General features: G+C 36.0%; 1 non-coding gene across 1 annotated transcript; it reads left to right on the top strand.

Moving 5' to 3' along the window:
- Positions 1-4,221: 4,221 nt before the first annotated feature.
- On the top strand, positions 4,222-4,328 carry LOC121791738. The gene has a single exon (XR_006048711.1). It is a non-coding gene; the product is annotated as a small nucleolar RNA R71 (small nucleolar RNA).
- The last annotated feature ends 15,412 nt before the right edge of the window (positions 4,329-19,740 follow it).

Raw genomic sequence — 19,740 nt, 5'->3', positions numbered from 1 at the left:
TATAGTCGTTGGCTCGACTTTCTTCATCCTTGATCTACAATTTTGGATCCACTAGTGTAGCCACTTCTCTTGCCTCCAAGCCACTTTCAACTCCAACATAGGCCTTCAAGCGTTGGCCATTCACCTTCCAAAGAGTGTCATTTTTCTGATCTCGAATATCAACAGCACCATAGGGGTACACCTTGTGCACAACATAAGGACCCACCATCTTGACTTGAGCTTACCCAGAAACCAGTTTGAGCCGAGAATTGTATAAAAGGACCAGTTGTCCATCATGAAACTGACGAGGCTTAATGGATGCATCATGTATCCTCTTAGCGCGCTCCTTGGAGAGATCAACACTCTCATATGCATAAAGCCTAAATTCATCCATTTCATTCTTGTCAAACATTCTCTTCTCGGCTGCGGCATCATAATCCAAATTTAGCTTTTGCAAAGCTCAATAAGCTTTATGCTCAAGCTCTACCGGCAAATGACAAGCTTTTCCGAAGACCAACTTGTATGGCGAAGTTCCAATCGGGGTCTTATATGCCGTTCGATATGCCCACAAAGCATCATCTAACTTTTGAGCCCAATCCTTTCGAGACGGCTTTACAACTTTCTCAAGCACCCGCTTAATCTCTCGATTGGAGACTTCAACTTGACCACTTGTTTGGGGATGATAAGGGGTAGCAACCTTGTGTTGGACACCATACTTTCCTAGAAGGTTTTCAAACAACTTGTTACAAAAATGAGTTCCTCCATCATTGATAATAGCTCGTGGTGTCCCAAAGCGGTTAAAGATGTGATTCTTGATAAACTTCAACACCACTTTGGCATCATTGTGTTGGACACCATACTTTAGCATACACTACTGCTAACATTTCCTTCTCTGTCGTGGTGTAGTTCAATTGAGCTTCATTGAGTACTTTGCTAGCATAGTAGATAGCATGTAGGACCTTGTCTCTCATTTGGCCTAAAACGGCCCCCACAGCATAGTCCGAAGCATCACACATCAACTCAAATGGTTTCGACCAATCAGGTGTGATAATAATCGGAGCTTCGACTAGCTTTTTCTTAAGCAATTCAAATGCCTCAAGGCATTTATCATCAAAGACGAACTTTGCATCCTTCTCAAGTAAGTTGCAAAGTGGCTTTGCAATCTTTGAAAAATCTTTTATGAATCTTCGTAGAATCCCGCATAACCAAGGAAACTACGGATGCCCTTCACATTCGTTGGGGGAGGTAACTTAGAAATCACATCAATCTTAGCCTTATCCATCTCCAATCCCAACTCCGACACCTTGTGTCCCAACACTATTCCTTCTTTAACCATGAATTGACATTTTTCCCAATTAAGCACGAGGTTAGATTCTTCACATCTTTGCAAGACCCATCTCAAATTTTCTAAACAGAGGTCAAATGAGGATCCAAAGACAGAGAAATCATCCATAAAGGTCTCCATGATGTCTTCATTCATGTCAGAAAATATTGCCATCATGCAACGTTGAAATGTAGCCGGTGCATTGCACAAACCAAAAGGTATCCGGCGGAAGGCATAAGTACCGATAGGACAAGTGAATGTCGTCTTTTCTTGATCTTCCGGGGCAATTGCAATCTGATTATACCCCGAGTATCCATCTAAGAAGCAGTAATGAGAATAACCCGTAATTCTATCAAGCAACTGATCTAAAAATGGCAACGGAAAGTGATATTTTCTTGTCGCCTTGTTCAATCTTCTATAGTCCATGCAAACTCTCCATGAATTTACCAATCGAGTTGCTAAGACTTCATTCTTTCATTGACTGTCACGGTTATTCCTCCTTTCTTTGGTACACATTGCACCGGGCTAACCCACTCACTATCGGATATGAGATAGATCATCCCAAACTTCAACAATTTCTTAACTTCTTTTTCCACCACTTCTTGCATAAGTGGGTTCAACCTTCTTTGTGTCTCTCTTACCGGTTTAGCTCCAACTTCCATCAGAATTTTATGCATACATATTGCAGGGCTAATTCCTTTGATAACGGCAATGGACCATCCTAGAGCTTGCTTGTGAGACTTCAGTAGCTCTATTAATTTGGATTCCTCTTCATTATTCAACATAGCTGATACCACAACCGGTAAAGTTTCATCATCACCAAGAAAGACGTATTTCAGATTTGTTGGGAGTGGCTTCAATTCTAGCTTTGGTGGTACTTCGATTGAAGGTTTTACATCTGCCACGAAAGTATCCACCACACATTCATTTTCGAGACTTGGTTGATCAACTTGAGAATCTTCTATTTCATCAAAATTTACTTTGATTGTCGAACCTAAGTCTCTCTTTAAACTCCCTTTGTTATATACACTTCCTTCTATTCTTACCGAGCAACACATCTTGTCAAATATGCATTTATCGAGGACATCAGCTCTAAAACACGCTTTTGCATCACTAGGGTGCTTCATTGCCTTCTCTACATTAATGGTCACTTGATCACCATTAATCATGAACGTGACAGAGTTGTCTTTTGCTCCAAGCAACACATCTCCTGTGGCAAGAAATGGTCTACCAAACAGAATTGGTACCTCTTTGTCCTCGGGCATGTCCAAGACTATGAAATCAACAGGGATGACGAATTTGTAGACTTTGACCAGGACATCCTCTACTATTCCAGTGGGCTTCACTATTTAATGATCAGCCAATTGTAGAACAATGTCAATAGGCTCCATTCTATCCTCTAGACCAATGGCACGTGCAGTTTTCAGAGCCATCAGTGAGATCCCTGATCCTTGATCTAATAAGCATTTTGTGAAAGATTGTATTGCCGATCTCACAAGGAATCACACAACTTCCGGGGTCCCTCTTCTTCATTGGCATCAATCCAGAAATCAGTTGTGAGCAATTCATGCTCAAAGCCACTATTCCCTCATCTTGTAGTTTCTCCTTGTTTGCTATCATATCTTTAAAGAACTTGGAGAACTTGGAAAAATTAGTGAAGAGGTCCACTAATGATACATCCACATTCACTTTTTCGGATCACATTCATCATCCACTCAAAGCTTTTCTCTTTTGGAACCCTCTTTTTCCTCTTGGGTGGATATGGTGGAGGAGGAATATGATCGGGGAAGTTGAACTTGTTCTTAGGATCTTGTGCCGGACTTGTCATCATTTTTCTCTTTGATTCCATTTCCACTATCTTCTTTCCTTTCTCTTCCGCAGAGAACTTTCCACTTGACTCGGATTCTTCACCATGTTCCTTGCTGCCGGATGCAGCCTGTTCTTGACCATGTTGGGCCCCATGCACCAATGCGGGACTTCCCTTACATGCCTCGTCCGCCCCTGCGTGCGAGGAATGCAAGCCTAACATCTCATCCGCCCCTGAGTGTGAGATGCCGGAAGTACCTTGGCCGTCCATTAAAGGTGTCGAATCCAACTCACGACCGCTTCTCAAAGTTACTACCTTACACTGTTCATTGCCTTTCAGATTGGGCACTGTATTACTCGGGATGGTATTAGGGATTCTTGTATGAGATGTCGTAGCAAGCTGCCCAATCTGAGTCTCAAGATTCCTCATTGTAGCCTCGATCTGCCCAAACTTTTCCACCGTATTCTCTTTGAAGTTCTCATTCTCCTTTTGACTTTTAGTCATAAAAGAGAAAATCTGACCCAATTGATCCTCAACTGATGACTTCTTCTCTAAACCTGGGGGTAGAGTGTTGTTCCTCCATTGAGTACCTGAAGTGTTGCTAGGACCAGCTTGATTCCAATTTGTTTGATGAGGCCTCCAATTCTGCTGATTGTTGTACTGATTGCCTTGGTTGAACCCTTGACGATTGTTACCAATGTAGTTCACGTCCTCCACTGGTGGTCCTTGAAGACTTGGACATTGATCCATATGATGTCCTCCTTGGCACAACCCACACTTCATCACAGTTACTGCTTGAGGTTGAGGAGTCAGTTGAAGAGATTTCACTTCTTTTGTCATTGACGGCATTTGGGTGCTTATATCCGCCAATTGTACTTCTATTGCTGTCACTCTTTCTGCATCTTTTGTAGCACCAAATGTATCTCTTGCCTTCTCAGCCGCTCTTCTTGGATTATGCCAATTCCTCTGATTATTCGCCAATCTTTGGAATAGGGCTCTAACCTCATCATGAGTTAGATCATCCAATTTTCCATTCGACCCTGCAGTGACTAATCCCGTGCCTTCATTATTGAGCTCCTTGTAGAATTTCAGGAGGTCATGCCCCGGAGCTAAACCATGACTTGGGCATTTCCTAAGCATTTCTGTGAATCTTTTCCATGCTTCTGCGAAGGACTCATCATATTTCTGTCGAAATGAAGTGATCTCATCTCTCAACTTCTCAATCTTCATCGGAGAGTTGTATTCCAAAAGAAACAACGACTTCAACTCTTGGAATGTTGCTATGTTGTAGCCCGGTAATGAATCATACCACCCTCTTGCTTTCTCCTTCAATGAGAACGAAAATAGTGCCCTCTTAATCCGATAATGCTCCACATTTGGAGGTCTATGAGAATTTGTCAATTCATAAAAGGCATTCAAGTGGCTCACCGGATCTTCATCATCCCGACCGTGGAAAAGATTTCCTCCATTCACCAAACTAATGTAGTGAGGTGGAATATTGACGTTGTCATTTGGGTAGGAAAACTCCCCCGGGTACTCAATTCCCGACCTAAGAGTGTCGCCAAACCTTCTCACGGGTGGTGGAATCTCATTGTTGTTCTCTGCCATTGATTCAACGTCCGACTCTTGATCCCTTTCTTCACTTAACCCAAAGAGTGAGTTACTTCTAATTGGACTCAGATAGTCCGGATAAATCTCAAACGCTGAACCTCTAAACCTTCTCCTTCTTTGATAACAGAGTAATCCAAACGGTGGTGTACCATGTGATCGTGTGTGCATTCACTATTTTTTATTTTTTTATTTTTTAAAACCTGCGCAACAGAAAAGACACCAAGCACAAACACAGTATATTTCCTACTACCGAAAGCGAGACCTCTCGACAACTTCGGGGTAAGTCCTATAAAACATGTATGCTTGAGTGAAAACTAAACTACCTAAACTAAGAGTTAGGAAAATATCACCTACAAAAATATACTCCTTCGTCTTCAAGTCCAGACGTGGTAGATGGCTATCACCCCCAAGAACACGAAGTAAGTACCTTCAAAATAAAAAGAAAGATCAAATAAAATAAAACACAAATAAACAATCTAGAAATTAAACAATCTATTGCCTTCCCCGGCAACGACGCCAAAACTTGATGTGTAATTTTAGGTCTATTAAAACAAGATAGTCTTGCACTCAAGTTCAATTAAATTACCCAAATATTACCACTTCACTGCAAGATTACAGCTTCGTGTGTAGTAAAAGAGTGTCGATCCACAGTGAAGGTAAAGATTATTTAACTCCAAAACAACGAAAACACATTATAAAAGGTATTTTGATTTGAAGAGTTTGATTTCAAAATTATGCAAAAACAATTAAAACAAATAAAACGAACAAGGTGAATCTAGAGATGAGATTGTTACTCCAAACAATTATAGACAACAAGAGGATTTATCTTATATATTCAATTCTATCTCATAACATTCGGGACAATTAAGAGCAAACTAAGGTGTAGGCACTAAACATGCTAAACCCAAACGGTCAAAGAATAGCTAAACGCATATCCTTAAAACCAAGTTCCATAATTCTAAAAATCCTACGGAAGCGCGAGATTCAAAGAACGAGTTCAATTATGCTCAACATCCAAAATCAATTTGTCATCTAAACGAATTCAATTGATAATCCAACACTACCTTGGTCCATCTTAATTCAAGCTAAAAAGACATTAAATTAAGATTAAGGAATTATCACCAAAGATGCACCTTCAGTAATAAAAACATTCAACAAACTAGTAGCAAAGACGAACACGAGATAGAAACGAACATATGATAAATCATGAAATTAACTTGTCTAACAACATGTTTGGAGCAACAATGGAGTTCTTAGCCTATCATAATTAAACTAGGAACAACAACATTGAATGAAACCATGGATCAATTTCAGAGAAGTTGAGGATGATGAATTGTTTGAATAATCTCCCAAGCACCAATCGGCACTTATTTCTTCAAATTGATTTCTTCCACCGTCCGACTTCTCTTCTCAATATTCTCCCTCAATTCGTCTCTATTTTCCTCCCCCCCCCCTTTCTCTTCTCCTTTCCTTCTTTTCTCTCTAATTTCCCCAAAACCGCCACGAAACTGCAAAATTGCAGTTTGAATTGATCCACCCGGCCGGGTGGATATTTGCAACTGAAAATATCACCCGGTCGGGTGAAATGCCTCTGGACTCCTCATGCACTATAAATATCACCCGACCGGGTGGGATTATTCGGCCTAAAATACACCTGACCGGGTGACTCATTTTGAGAGCCTTATGGGCAGTCTATCGAACTTTTTCACCATTCGAGCTTCATTCCTTGTTTCGTTTCACCATTCATTCCTCTTCCTACACCATAAAATATACTTTTGGTAGTATCAAACTTTATAAATCATGTAAATTTAGGTGAATAAAAATGTACAATTTGATTCGCATCAACGGTATGGTATACCGTATAGACAGTATGGTAACGGTATCGAAAATAATCATACCGAATTTTGCGGTATACCGCAATGAGGTATACCGAAAAATTCGGTATGGTATAGGTATGATATTTTCCCATACCGCAATTGCGGTACGGTATCCGGTATGACATTTTGAGTGCGGTATACCGTACCGTGCCACCCCTATATATGCGATCATCTCCATCTATCAAAGCAAGTCTCTTCCGATAAAATCATAGTAGTATTAATTACCTTTGCTATAATACACTACTTCCAATAAAATAAATGCATAAAATGGTATACTAAACTATAGTTCTTATGTAAAAAGTATACAAATTCCAAAAATTAGATTTTATTATTTGTTTCATTCTTTTATTCAAAAAATTCTTACCAATTTGATTGCACATTTGAACATTTCATTATAAAAGATGGTATCAATGCCCAATTCCAAAGAAAGGTTAAAATTTAGGCTATTTATTACTCGATTTGCTACAAGGTGACGTTTATTCATTTTTATACAAATAATATACTCCTTGTACAATTTGCTGCAAGTTGACGTTTATTCATTTTTTTAAAAATGTAAAGAATACCGATTACAATTACCAGAGTAAATATTTTTACTGGATAATTCAGGTTCGAGCTCAATAAAATTATTCACTAGTTATTTTGTTGGGTCAGCTCAGCTGGAGGATTATTTTACTATTTTCCTTTACCTAGTCTAGTAGGCTAGTAGCTGTGTGCTTGTTGTATAATCTTTTTTGTAAAAAAAATACTTCTGGAAATGCGTTACTTGGTATATATGGTATGGGATAATAATCTTTCGTTACAGAACACTACTTTTGTTCGACATATTTTTTCCAATATCATGTTTATAAGAACATATTTTACTCGGAAAGTTTATCTTTAAAATATTCTTGTATTCCGAGGACTGTTATGTTCCCGGTAAAACAATGACAAACCTGCCTAGTGCGGATCTCATTATATATTAATTATAAAAATAATTTCCTAGAATATCGAGCAATTGTACGTGTTGGTCGAAAATCATTCAAGTTTGTCGCCGACAAGGAGCTGGCTATTTGACGAGTACGGCCTTGCACTCAGTAATTCCACGGTCATTTACTCAACAAATGCTAGGAGAATTACCTACTTGATTACCAAATAGCATATGTGTTGCTCGGTACGCAGTGGCTTGCTAATCGTACATTACCGAGTGCTTTCCATTGATTGTCGAGCAATCGGTTGTTATTTCAAGCCCGCTTTTTAGTGCATTAATTTTCTATTAAGAAGAGTGTATTATTTTGTATTCTTCTAAAAAATTGTCTTCTTTTTAAATGAATAATTCGTACCTAACAAAGTGTATTAAGTACAATATAAATATACAAACTAAAAATTCTATATAAACGAAATTAACCCTTTTTACAGCTCTTTGGAGTAAAAGTAACTCTAATTAATTTGATTTTCACAACAAACCCCATGAATCGAATTTGTTCATAAAGATAAAATAGAATAGAATACATGCATATCATTAAAAGAAGCCCATTACGCCAACTATAGACAGATAGAAATAATATTATAAAGTTCCAAAGGAAAAAGAAATAATATAATAGAAATAATGTATAGATTAATTCGGATATTCATGATATTATTAATTTTAGTCAATATAATAAATGTTGTAAAGAACTAGTTACTAGAAATCTTGAAGTATAGATCAGCACCATATGGGAACTAGGAACCCTGTTTTTAGGAGTCTTGTGTAAGATTGAGGAATTCAATTTATAATATGAAAATCTCAGTAAAGAAAATGTTATAATATGAGAATCACATGAAAACCAATTCCACTTGCAAACTCTTCTATGTCGGGCCTGCTCATTCTCAAACAGCTGTTTAAGACTTTTAGACATGCATAGATATCATATACTAATATGGATTTTATTTATTTATTTATTTATTTTAATGATTCTAATAAATTTATTATCTTTATGAATCATGTTTAATTGGATGATATGAAAATAAAATTCATTTCGATTCTCTCTAAAATTATTTCACTTAGAAAATGTTTTTTTCCTTACTTATCAAAGTTTAACGTAGAAAATTATTGCAAAATTAAAAGAGGAAAAATATGTTATGACCACAGATCTATAAAAGGCGGATTAAATAGAACTTTTCCTCCTGTAGATACTTAAATTACTAATTAAGAACGAATTTGAATTATTGATCTTCATATGGTCTACCATTGTCATATAAAAATAACTAACATGTAATAATATATCATTATAAAAACTATGGCTGGATCATATGCATTCAGCTATATAACGTATAAATTATGAATTATTTTTCGATAATTGGATAAAAAAGTGTTGTGTAATTCTAATTAGTTTGAGGCTTTTGGGAATGACTTAAAAATAAATTTGTGCAGATTGGGCGTGGCTTATAACAGATAATAACAAACTAATGTGCAGTCGACAGTTCTAACAATTGTATCAAAGTCGATGAGGCTTGGGTTGGGCTCATAATGTCTCAATATATTGACTGCGTTCCTGATGTGGTCTCGGTTCGAAGGGAGGTAAACCCATCCCACATCAGATGAACGAGAGAATTTGGAAGTTATATATAATTGTTGTTCAACTCCAATTAGTTTGAGGTCTTTTAGGAGTGACCCATAAATAAATTTGTGCAGTGGGCTTGATCGAAAGCGGGCAATACTAAATTAATGTGCAGTTGACAGTTCTAAAAAGTAGTATCAGAGCCGAGGTGGCTTGGGTCAGCCCTAGATGACCCACGTTCGAGTTGGGCCTAGGATGACTCAAGTTCGAGTCAAGCTCATAATGTCTCGATGTCGACTGTGTTCTCGATGTGGTCTCGGAAGGTTTGTTGGTTTACAAACTCATCCCACATCGGATGAATGAGGGAAGTTGTAGGCTATATATAAGCCTTTTGGATGTTACCCAATTAAAATTAGATACACATACAAAACTTCAAATTAAATCGTTGTTTCTCGAGCCGTACGAGGAGAAAACTTCATGTACGGTTCCAAGGGGTATTCATCTATATCTATCATCGAATCGTTGCAATTGATGTTCGATCCCGAAGAGAAGGAAAAGATCTTAGAAAAGTGGGCCTTTATGATCCAATGAAGAATCAAACTTATTTAAATGTTCCTATTATTCTATATTTCCTTGTAAAGGGAAAACAAATTTGTGCAAAGGTAATGACCCAAAGTGGATAATATCGAATTAATGTGTAGTTGACCCTCCCAACAAGTGGTATCAGAGCCGAGGTGGCTTAGGTTGGGCCCTGAATGACCCATGTTTGTGTTGGGATAATTATATGAGTTCGAAGTGAGAGATATATATTTTTTAAAAGTTAGTTATAATTAACAAAATTCATTTTCAATTAGGGTAGTGATTTAGAGACATAATGTTTGTATGCCATAACACCCTTATGTTTTTTTTGGCATAATTTTATTTCATATTATGACTAATTTAAATGGCTATATATCTAGTTTAGGAAAATTAAATCAAATTAAATACATATACCTAACTGCATGTTTAGTAATTAGAGATAAACTTGAATCATGGTTCAAAGTCATAAATGGATTTCAAAAATTTTTAGTGTAATGTACGTAACACTTAGATTAAAAAATATTAATTTCGATTATAAATATTATTATAGTAGTGTTAATTAACACACTATATAACCAAATTATTATATTTAATTATAAAATAATTTGATAACTTATGTGTTTTTTCAAAAAAAATATTTAATTATTTGATATTTTAAGTTTAAATTTTTCCTTTTTCTTTTGTATTATTCTTTCATAGCTTGTTCATTTTTGTCAAATATTTTAAAATGGAGTACAAAACATTGAAATCATATAATACAAAAAAATATACTAAAAAAAATAAATATTTTTCTTATTCTAATTTGAATTGTATGATAAAATAATATAGTTATATGATGAAGCATTTTTTATGTTATTTTTTATTTTAATCTGTTAGTACTACATGATAGTATATTGAATTGAGCTAAGAAAAAAAATATTGAATTGGGCTAAGAACTCTTGATATTTATAAAGAATCTTGTGAATCAAAAGTGCCAAAATAAATAAGTTTATCAATATTGAAAATTACAATTCAATTATAAAGTATTTTTTTTGCCATATTTTGTATAAATCTTAGTTATTACTACATTTTATTAAAAATAGATAATAAATTTTTAATACTTAATATAGCTAATTATTTTATATTGCATTATTTAAATTTAAATTTGTAAAGACTAGTTTAATAAGAAAAATCCATCATTATTTGTTTGCTAATAAACATTATTTATTTGTAGACAAATGTTCACCATATATATAAAATTAATAAAACTACTATATTTTAAAATTTTAAATATAAGTCATTAAATAGATGCAATAAAAAGGGGAGAGAAAAAAATTGTTAAATCTTAAATTTGTGGTTACTATGATGCCAAAAAAATTGTACACGCCTAAGTTAGAATTATGTCCATAAATAGGTGTCTTTAATACATCATAAGGGTAGTTAAAAGATCTAACGACCTCCGTTTGGCATTTGTTCTACGTTTAAGAATGGTTCTACGTTTAAGAATGGTTCTATCTTGATCACAATCCTATATATATATAAATAGAGTCGTGATCATATGATAACCCCTAAATATCGTAATAACCCTATAACCAAATCTGGACCACACATATTTCTAATCATGCGGTTGAGATTCAAACTTAGATTTACTTCATAAAAAAAACCGCGGGGGTAAAACTGTCATTTCTCTCATTTAATTTCTGAATTTCGCCAAATATCACGTAAAATGATAAAATGATAAAATGATAGGTTTATTGCATAGAATGATAGTTTTGAGATTCAAACTTAGATTTACTTCATTAAAAAAAACGCGGGGGTAAAACTGTCATTTCCCTCATTTAATTTCTGAATTTCGCCAAATATCACGTAAAATGATAAAATGATAAAATGATAGGTTTATTGCATAGAATGATAGTTTTGCCGGATAGAATGATACTCTGAGTTGATAAAATGATACTTTTGACTAACTAATAAATGATAAAATGATAGGTTTATTGCATAGAATGATAGTTTTGCCGGATAGAATGATACTGAGTTGATAAAATGATACTTTTGACTGACTGATAAAATGATAAAATAATAGGTTTATTGCATAGAATGATAGTTTTGCCGGATATAATGATACTCTAAGTTGATAAAATGATACTTTTGACTGAATGATAAAATTATAAAATGATAGGTTTATTGCATAGAATGATAGTTTTGCCGGATAGAATGATACTTTCAGTTGATAAAATGATACTTTTACCTTATAAATGTTAGGTTTACTGCATAAAATGATAGTTTTGCCGGATAGAATGATACTTTCAGCCGATAGAATGATAGTTTTGCCGGGTAGAATGATACTTTCAGCCGATAGAATGATAGGTATTTTTGGTGTATAAAATGACATTTTTGTTTAATAAAATGATACTTTTACCTGATAAAATGATAATCTAAGCGGATAAAATGACAGTAACCTTATAAAAATGATACTTTAGCAGAAGAAATTGCATATAAGCTGATAAAATGATACTTTAACGTGACAAAATGACATAAAACTGATAAAATGATAGTTTTACCGGATAGAATGATACTTTCAGCCGATAGAATGATAGTTTTGCTGGGTAGAATGATACTTTCAGCCGATAGAATGATAGGTATTTTTGGTGTATAAAATGACATTTTTGTTTAATAAAATGATACTTTTACCTGATAAAATGATAATCTAAGCGGATAAAATGACAGTAACCTTATAAAAATGATACTTTAGCTGATGAAATTGCATATAAGCTGATAAAATGATACTTTAACGTGACAAAATGACATAAAACTGATAAAATGATAGTTTTGCCGGATAGAATGATACTTTCAGCCGATAGAATGATAGTTTTGCCAGGTAGAATGATACTTTCAGCTGATAGAATGATAGGTATTTTTGGTGTATAAAATGACATTTTTGTTTAATAAAATGATACTTTTACCTGATAAAATGATAATCTAAGCGGATAAAATGACAGTAACCTTATAAAAATGATACTCTGAGTTGATAAAATGATACGTTTACTGCTTTGTAGGTTTGTATATTATGTATTGTGCCGATTATATTAGGTTTATTGCATAGAATGATAGTTTTGCCGGATAGAATGATACTCTGAGTTGATAAAATGATACTTTATGACTGACTGATAAAATGATAAAATGATATATGTTAGGTTTATTGCATAGAATGATAGTTTTGCCGGATAGAATGATACTCTGAGTTGATAAAATGATACTTTTGACTGACTGATAAAATGATAAAATGATATATGTTAGGTTTATTGCATAGAATGATAGTTTTTCCGGATAGAATGATACTCTGAGTTGATAAAATGATACTTTTTGACTGACTGATAAAATGATAAAATGATATATGTTAGGTTTATTGCATAGAATGATAGTTTTGCCGGAGAGAATGATACTCTGAGTTGATAAAATGATACTTTTTGACTGACTGATAAAATGATAAAATGATATATGTTAGATTTATTGCATAGAATGATAGTTTTGCCGGAGAGAATGATACTCTGAGTTGATAAAATGATACTTTTTGACTGACTGATAAAATGATAAAATGATATATGTTAGATTTATTGCATAGAATGATAGTTTTGCCGGATAGAATGATACTCTGAGTTGATAATATGATACTTTTGACTGACTGATAAAATGATAAAATGAGCGAAATTCAGAAATTAAATGAGCGAAATTTGGATATGTAAATTTTATCATGAGCGAAATGACATATTTACCCACGCGCTTTTTTTATGAAGTAAATCTAAGTTTGAATATGAACCGCGTGATTTTAAAAATGTGTGGTCCAGGTTTGGTTATAGGGTTATTACGGAAATTGGGGTTATCATTATAATGCACACATATATAATATATATATTATATATATATATATATATATATATATATATATTGTGATAATTTATATATAGGCACGTGTATATATTATTCTCAATATGTGTTAAGTGTGAGATCGTGCATCCGTATAAACTACTGAGATGTGCAATAGAAAAGGAAAGATGCATCACGTAATTAATTAATTGAGTTGTTGGATGTCTAACGATTTTGAGTGAGATTAAAAAATGCAATAGTATAACACATAATTATTGGAGACATTCATATTCACGCACAATTTTATTTTAGTATTTCTTTCTTTTCCTTTGAGCAATTTTTTTCTTCCTTGATGCTTAATAATTGAAGTCATTCATAATCACGTTGAATATTTTTACAAAGGATATTATATACGTGAATATTTTTATTTACCAAATAATTTCAGCCTACGCACTACCAATCAACATTTTGCTTTTAACAAAAGCATCCCAAGGAACATCTATAAATTAATAAATAGTTTTGTTGAAAGAATATATTCCTACTTCATAATTTATTAACCTTCAGCTAATAGTGTGTAATTTGTCGTGGTCTCACAACTACTAACATGCATATTGATATTTTTTCTTGTCTAAGGTATAGGTATAGTTTATTTTTTGTAAAAATTTTACTTTCCTAGTTTCTATTTTAATTTATCCTTACGTTTATGTAGTCATTAGAGAATGCTCTTATTTTTGGGTTGACAGTGTGTAATACAAGTATATAAGTTGCGTGAATACGAATTATTATTTATATGCGTCAGAATAATTATTGCTTTTAAAAAATATTAATAATTAAAATCAATCATTACCTTGCTATTTCTAGGTCGACAAATTATACAACAAGAAAATACAAGGAGTAGCTGTATGAATTAGGGGTAATGGTTCCGATCACAATTGTCTTATTATGGTTATATTTAGTATCATACCATATTAATATCATTCGTAATCTCAAGGTTAGAATATACTTTAGCTTTGGCACTATTCCTCTCTTTCACACCATATTAATATCACAATTATCTTATTATGGTTGTATTACTCTCACAACTAACCAATCCAATAATTCATTGACAATTGAGTAACTTTCCAAATCGATAGGTTATCTAGACCTTAATTAATTAGTACTATTTTGTAATTTAATTTGATTATTTCAATTCTACTGGTAATCGAAATCGAACCATACCAACATAGTAGTTGGTTATCAAATAACTGATAGTATCAAACGATTCAGCCACTGTTTAACCACATTTAATCCTAATGTAATTAAATTCACACCGCAAAAAGAATCCATATAAATTTAATACTCCCTCCGTCCCCACAAAGATTGTCTCATTTTTCTATTTCCGTCCGTCCCACAAAATTTGTCTCATTTCACTTTTTACCATTTTTGGCAGTGAATCTCATATTCCACTAACTCATTCCTACTCACATTTTATTATAAAACTAATATATAAAAGTAAGACTCATATTCCACTAAATTTTTCAATTCACTTTTCATTACATTTCTTATAACTCGTGCTTGGTCAAAGTGAGACAATCTTTATGGGACGGAGGGAGTATTCAGAACCATACCAAAACCGCGGTTGGTAATTTTATACTTACAAAGATAATGACAACAAGAAAAGTATATTATGGTCATATACTCCATTTATGATTTACGAAAAAGCAAGAAAAAAAGAAAATTAAAGGTGAAGTGATAGAGTTAGTTCTGTAGAGTTAGTAGAGAGTGCAATAACCAAAGCCAAGTCACGTGCTGCAAATCTGCAGCGGCTGTTATGAAAAAAAAGCCTCCATCTTCAATTATTTTATTTTAGAGTAACCACTTGCAATTGCAGTTGTAAAAATTTTGCCATAGTTATTTAATTCCTACTTGCATATTTTCAGGGTCCCGCACGCCGCCCTCGATGAATAACTAAATTAATTAGTAATTAAAAGGTTTATGTACGTGGCATCATCACTCTTTTCCTAAAAAAAGATAGTTAAAGTAACGATAGTGAATAATTGGATCTCTTTGAGCATCTCCATCGTGCTCTTGTCAACGAGCACGGATGTGGGCTCGGACCCACTTTTACTCTCTGCTCTTAGGCAATAGCACAATATCCACATCCGTGCTCTTCCGCAAGGACAAGTTCAAGGGTCCCACCATTCTATTATTCAATTTAAATAAAAACATTTTCACAAAATTAAAATGCATTAAAAATATCCGGAATACTATTACAAATTACAAAAAAATTAGGGATACCGGCTAGCTGGGTGGACATCTCATCGGAGCCGGCATCGGATAGGGATACCGACCTCGACCGTTTGCTGGAGGAGCTAGAGAAGGATGATACGCCTCCCCTATACTTCGGATGCACACGCACCTCCTGCCAAACATTGAGGTACTTGAACGGTTTGTAGTGTTGGGATTGGTAGGTCGCCAACGCGGCACTGATGATGTCGACCTCGCTTCTGCCGCTACCCGACGACCGCTCTTCCGGAAGGTAATACCCCTGGAACTTTTGGATTTCTTCGTTGGCTCTGTATATGACATCGCGCACCATACTCTCGTTGCGCTCGATTGTTCCACCCGACTGGTTTTGATTATACCGGCGACAGACGCGCCACCAAAAATGGTCCCCGGATTGGTTCGTGCCAATCTCCGGATCTTCGGAGATAGACAAAAACGCATTGAATAATTGATCCATCTCCCCCGGAGTGTACGGGGTGCGGACACCACGAGTAGGAAGATGAGGAGTTTGAGAGCTGCCGCTCCCTCCCGCTCTAGGTACGGGTGGTTCGGGTGCCCACCCGTATTGCCCATCGGGGGCATCTTGGTCGTCCACTGGTTTGCTTGAGGGCAAGCAAGGTTTAAGTGTGAGGAGGGGAATTATTTGTAGTTGGAAGTGTTGTTTTTCATCACTTTAGTTATGTAAATTAGTTTCTTAAGCTGGAGTTAGTTTTTTTTTCTTTGAAAAAAATGAAGGCTTTTATCCGTTTGTTAAGTAAGTGTCAGTCTTTGTTTTAAAATGAAAAAAAATTAATACGAAGGTTTTTGAGTTTTTAGTCAAGCTTTGATGCATAGACTTTGCAAAATATTTTCCCTTAAAACGAGTCGAATGCAGTTGTTTTGCAAAGTTCTCTTTCCAAATAATGGGTTGTTGGATGACGTGTGTATGATGGAAAAGTAGAGCACTACTCATTTGTTTTAACCTCAAGATTTGTTTCTAAAGTAGAATACTTTCTACTATCTTTTTTGAGTGTTATTGAGTGTGTGTGACTTGCATAATCTTGGATATCGCTTGGTCATTTTGGCAAATGTTAGAGGGCATTAGGATAGCCACTTGAGCCTCAATTTTGTTGATAATCCTACCTAATGAGCTATCCCTAGTGATCCAATTTGAAGCCTAGGCCTTGTTCATTTCATTGCCCAGAATATACTCTCATTAGCCACATAAAAGCCTACATCCACACCCCAACTATGCATACTACACACTTTCTTAGTCAAGCCGAATATGGAGAATCTTATCCCGTTTAAAGATGAAGAATGATGTTACATTGAGAACCTTTTGAGAAAAAGATCAAGAAAATGACAGAAAAAAAGAGAAAAAGAAGAAGTATGAAAAAAAAAAACAGAGAAGAAGAAAAGAATAAGAGAAGAAAAGGAAAAGAGAAAAGAAGAAGTATGAGGCAGAAGAAAAAACAAACAGAAAAAAAAAAGAAAAAAGAGGAGAAAGAAGCACAAAAGGCAAGAAGGAAGATGACGTGCGACAAAGCCACACTTGAAGTTCATAAGTTCGTCATGTTTTGGTTTCGATTTTTGTGAGTGTGTACACATTTCAAATGCATAGTTTCACTCTCTACATCAAGCTTAGGACCCCTAGGATCCATCCAATGCAATTCAAAAGGTCCGATAGCCCCGCTACAACCCTCTCAAAGCCCCCTTCGAGCTATTTTGACTAAGTGATATCTTTTTGAGTGCTTGTGGTGAGTTTTGAGTGAAACACTTTACACTTTGAGAGGTGACTTGAGGAAACTTGAACTTATGTGTAGTTCTTAACGATCTTGACAAAACTGACAACATGAACCATATTTTGAGGAGAAAAATCAGTTGGGCTGCATTCTTGCTTGAATTTCGGGGAGGTTGAGTATGGTTTGTGTTTCATAAGCTTGACCCTTGTGTGTAGTTTTGTGCGTTTTCAACTGAGCCTTCTTATGTGTTTGTGTCTTGTACATGTTTGTATAGTTTTGTTTTAATTAGTTTGTATTGAGATAGGGGGTGACTTAAGCTAGCATTGGAGTAAAAAGCTCAACCACATACTTGGGACAAGTATGTGCCAAGTGTGAGGAGGTTTGATAGGCTAGCATTAGTCACCATTTTAGAGTCACTTTTCATGCTATATTGTTGAAAATTTGCATATAAAGATGCATGTTTTGCCAGGAAATGAATGGAGTGGTCCGACGAGCATGCTAATGGAATGGATTCTGGATTACATGCAAAAGTAGAGGCAAATTGGATCCAAATTCAGTATTTTGAGAAGGAAGGAATCCACAAGACACAAACTGCCCAGTTAAAAAAAAAAAAAAAAACATTGGCCCTTTGAAATTTCAAAATCCGATTTCGCCTTTTTTTCGCGTTTTTTGTTCTTGTTTTTTCCTTTCATATTCTCCGTTTGAGTCTTAGAAGTTGTTCTACCGTTTTAGTTTTAATCATCGTCGTGTTTTTGGTCATTTTCCGGTCACTTTTTATTTTCGTCTCTTTTTCTCTCTAGAACCCCGTCATCTTCTTCGTCTGTTTCCGGCGGATCTAGCCGCCTCTTCGTCGTTTTGAGTCTAGTCGTGGTGTTGGTGAGGTCCAAGGAGTCTTTATACCGAATCTGAGCTGTTTTGGTTGAGGTCGGAAAAGCTTCGCCATTTCGTCGTCAATGGCGGATCGGCCGCCAAGGCCGCTACCAACCTCCGTCCAACGCTTGGTTTCTGTGTTTGAAAGAGAAATGGATGTAGTGCCTGACCATGCTTCTTCTGAGTCGCGAAATGTGGGGCTCCAGCCTGACGGGAATATTTTGGAAGTCGCCGACGGGAATGTCTCGGAAGCTGCCTATCTCTCCATGACTGAGGAAGAGATTGATGAAGATGATTTGCTTGATTATGATGAGGAATACCAAAAAGAAATGGAAGAACAGAGATTAATTGATGCAAAAAATGGTCATTTTGAGGAAGATTATCTTCCGACGAATATGCCGACGATGACGGCTGAGGAGGCTGCGGCGTTCATCGAACGGTCGTCTAATGCTGAGACGTTGTCCCTTGACACGTACGCCGGTGAGGAGAACGACCAGTCTTCCGAGAATCCGGGGATGAGAGGCAGCGTATCATCGAGAGATGGAGGAGCCGACGCCTTTTCAGGCGAGATGGTACAGCCTCCATGCAGGCCTATTGTTTCTATCATGAGTACCTCTAGCATGGGGAATGAACAAGCCTCTACTGTAAAGGCTACACAAACTACAACAAATCCCATGATTCAAGGTAACTACTCTACTTTTTTGGGCATGGAGCGGCTACTGACAGACGACGTGCATGGGAGATTGAATGGAGAAGCTGCTGCTCTTCTTGATCTCACCGAGAATCGATCCTTGGTGCTGCTGAACACCTCGCTGGATCGTCAAACTGGGCCTCAGCTTCTGGGCTCCGATCCTCTCTCGCTGGACCAGGTTTGTCTTCCTTCTGGGCCTTCTCTTCCTCTTTTAATTTCGGCCCACTCAAACCCCTCCCCTCAGCCCAACACAAACCCCACTTCTTCTTTTCCTCCTTCAACCCAAATCCCCCAACAGCCCAAACCCCCACTCCTGTCAACCAAACCCACATCCCAGCAGCCCAAATACTCACCATCCCCACCCCAAACACGATCCCAAACTCGTTCCCAGCAGCCCAAAGTGTTGCAGCAGCAACAAAAATTTAAATTATCCAAACCCACAGCCCGTTTCAACGTCAACACAGCCCCTGCCTCAAAAAAGAAAACCAAAAAATCAAGCCGTTTATCAACATCCCAGCCAGCTTCGGTCTTAGCCGCAAAAGAGATCACGGCAACCCTCTTTGCCGGAAGTTCCACATCCCAATCTGCCCGGAAACACACCAGTATGCAACCTTCGGTTTCAGCCCAGAAAAATCCGAGACAACGTTCTTTCGGCCC

The sequence above is a fragment of the Salvia splendens genome, unplaced genomic scaffold, assembly GCF_004379255.2.
Source record: "Salvia splendens isolate huo1 unplaced genomic scaffold, SspV2 ctg891, whole genome shotgun sequence".
Taxonomy (NCBI): Eukaryota; Viridiplantae; Streptophyta; class Magnoliopsida; order Lamiales; family Lamiaceae; genus Salvia; species Salvia splendens.
The sequence above is the reverse complement of the archived record's forward strand: the minus strand, read 5'-3'. Positions and strand labels throughout refer to the sequence as shown.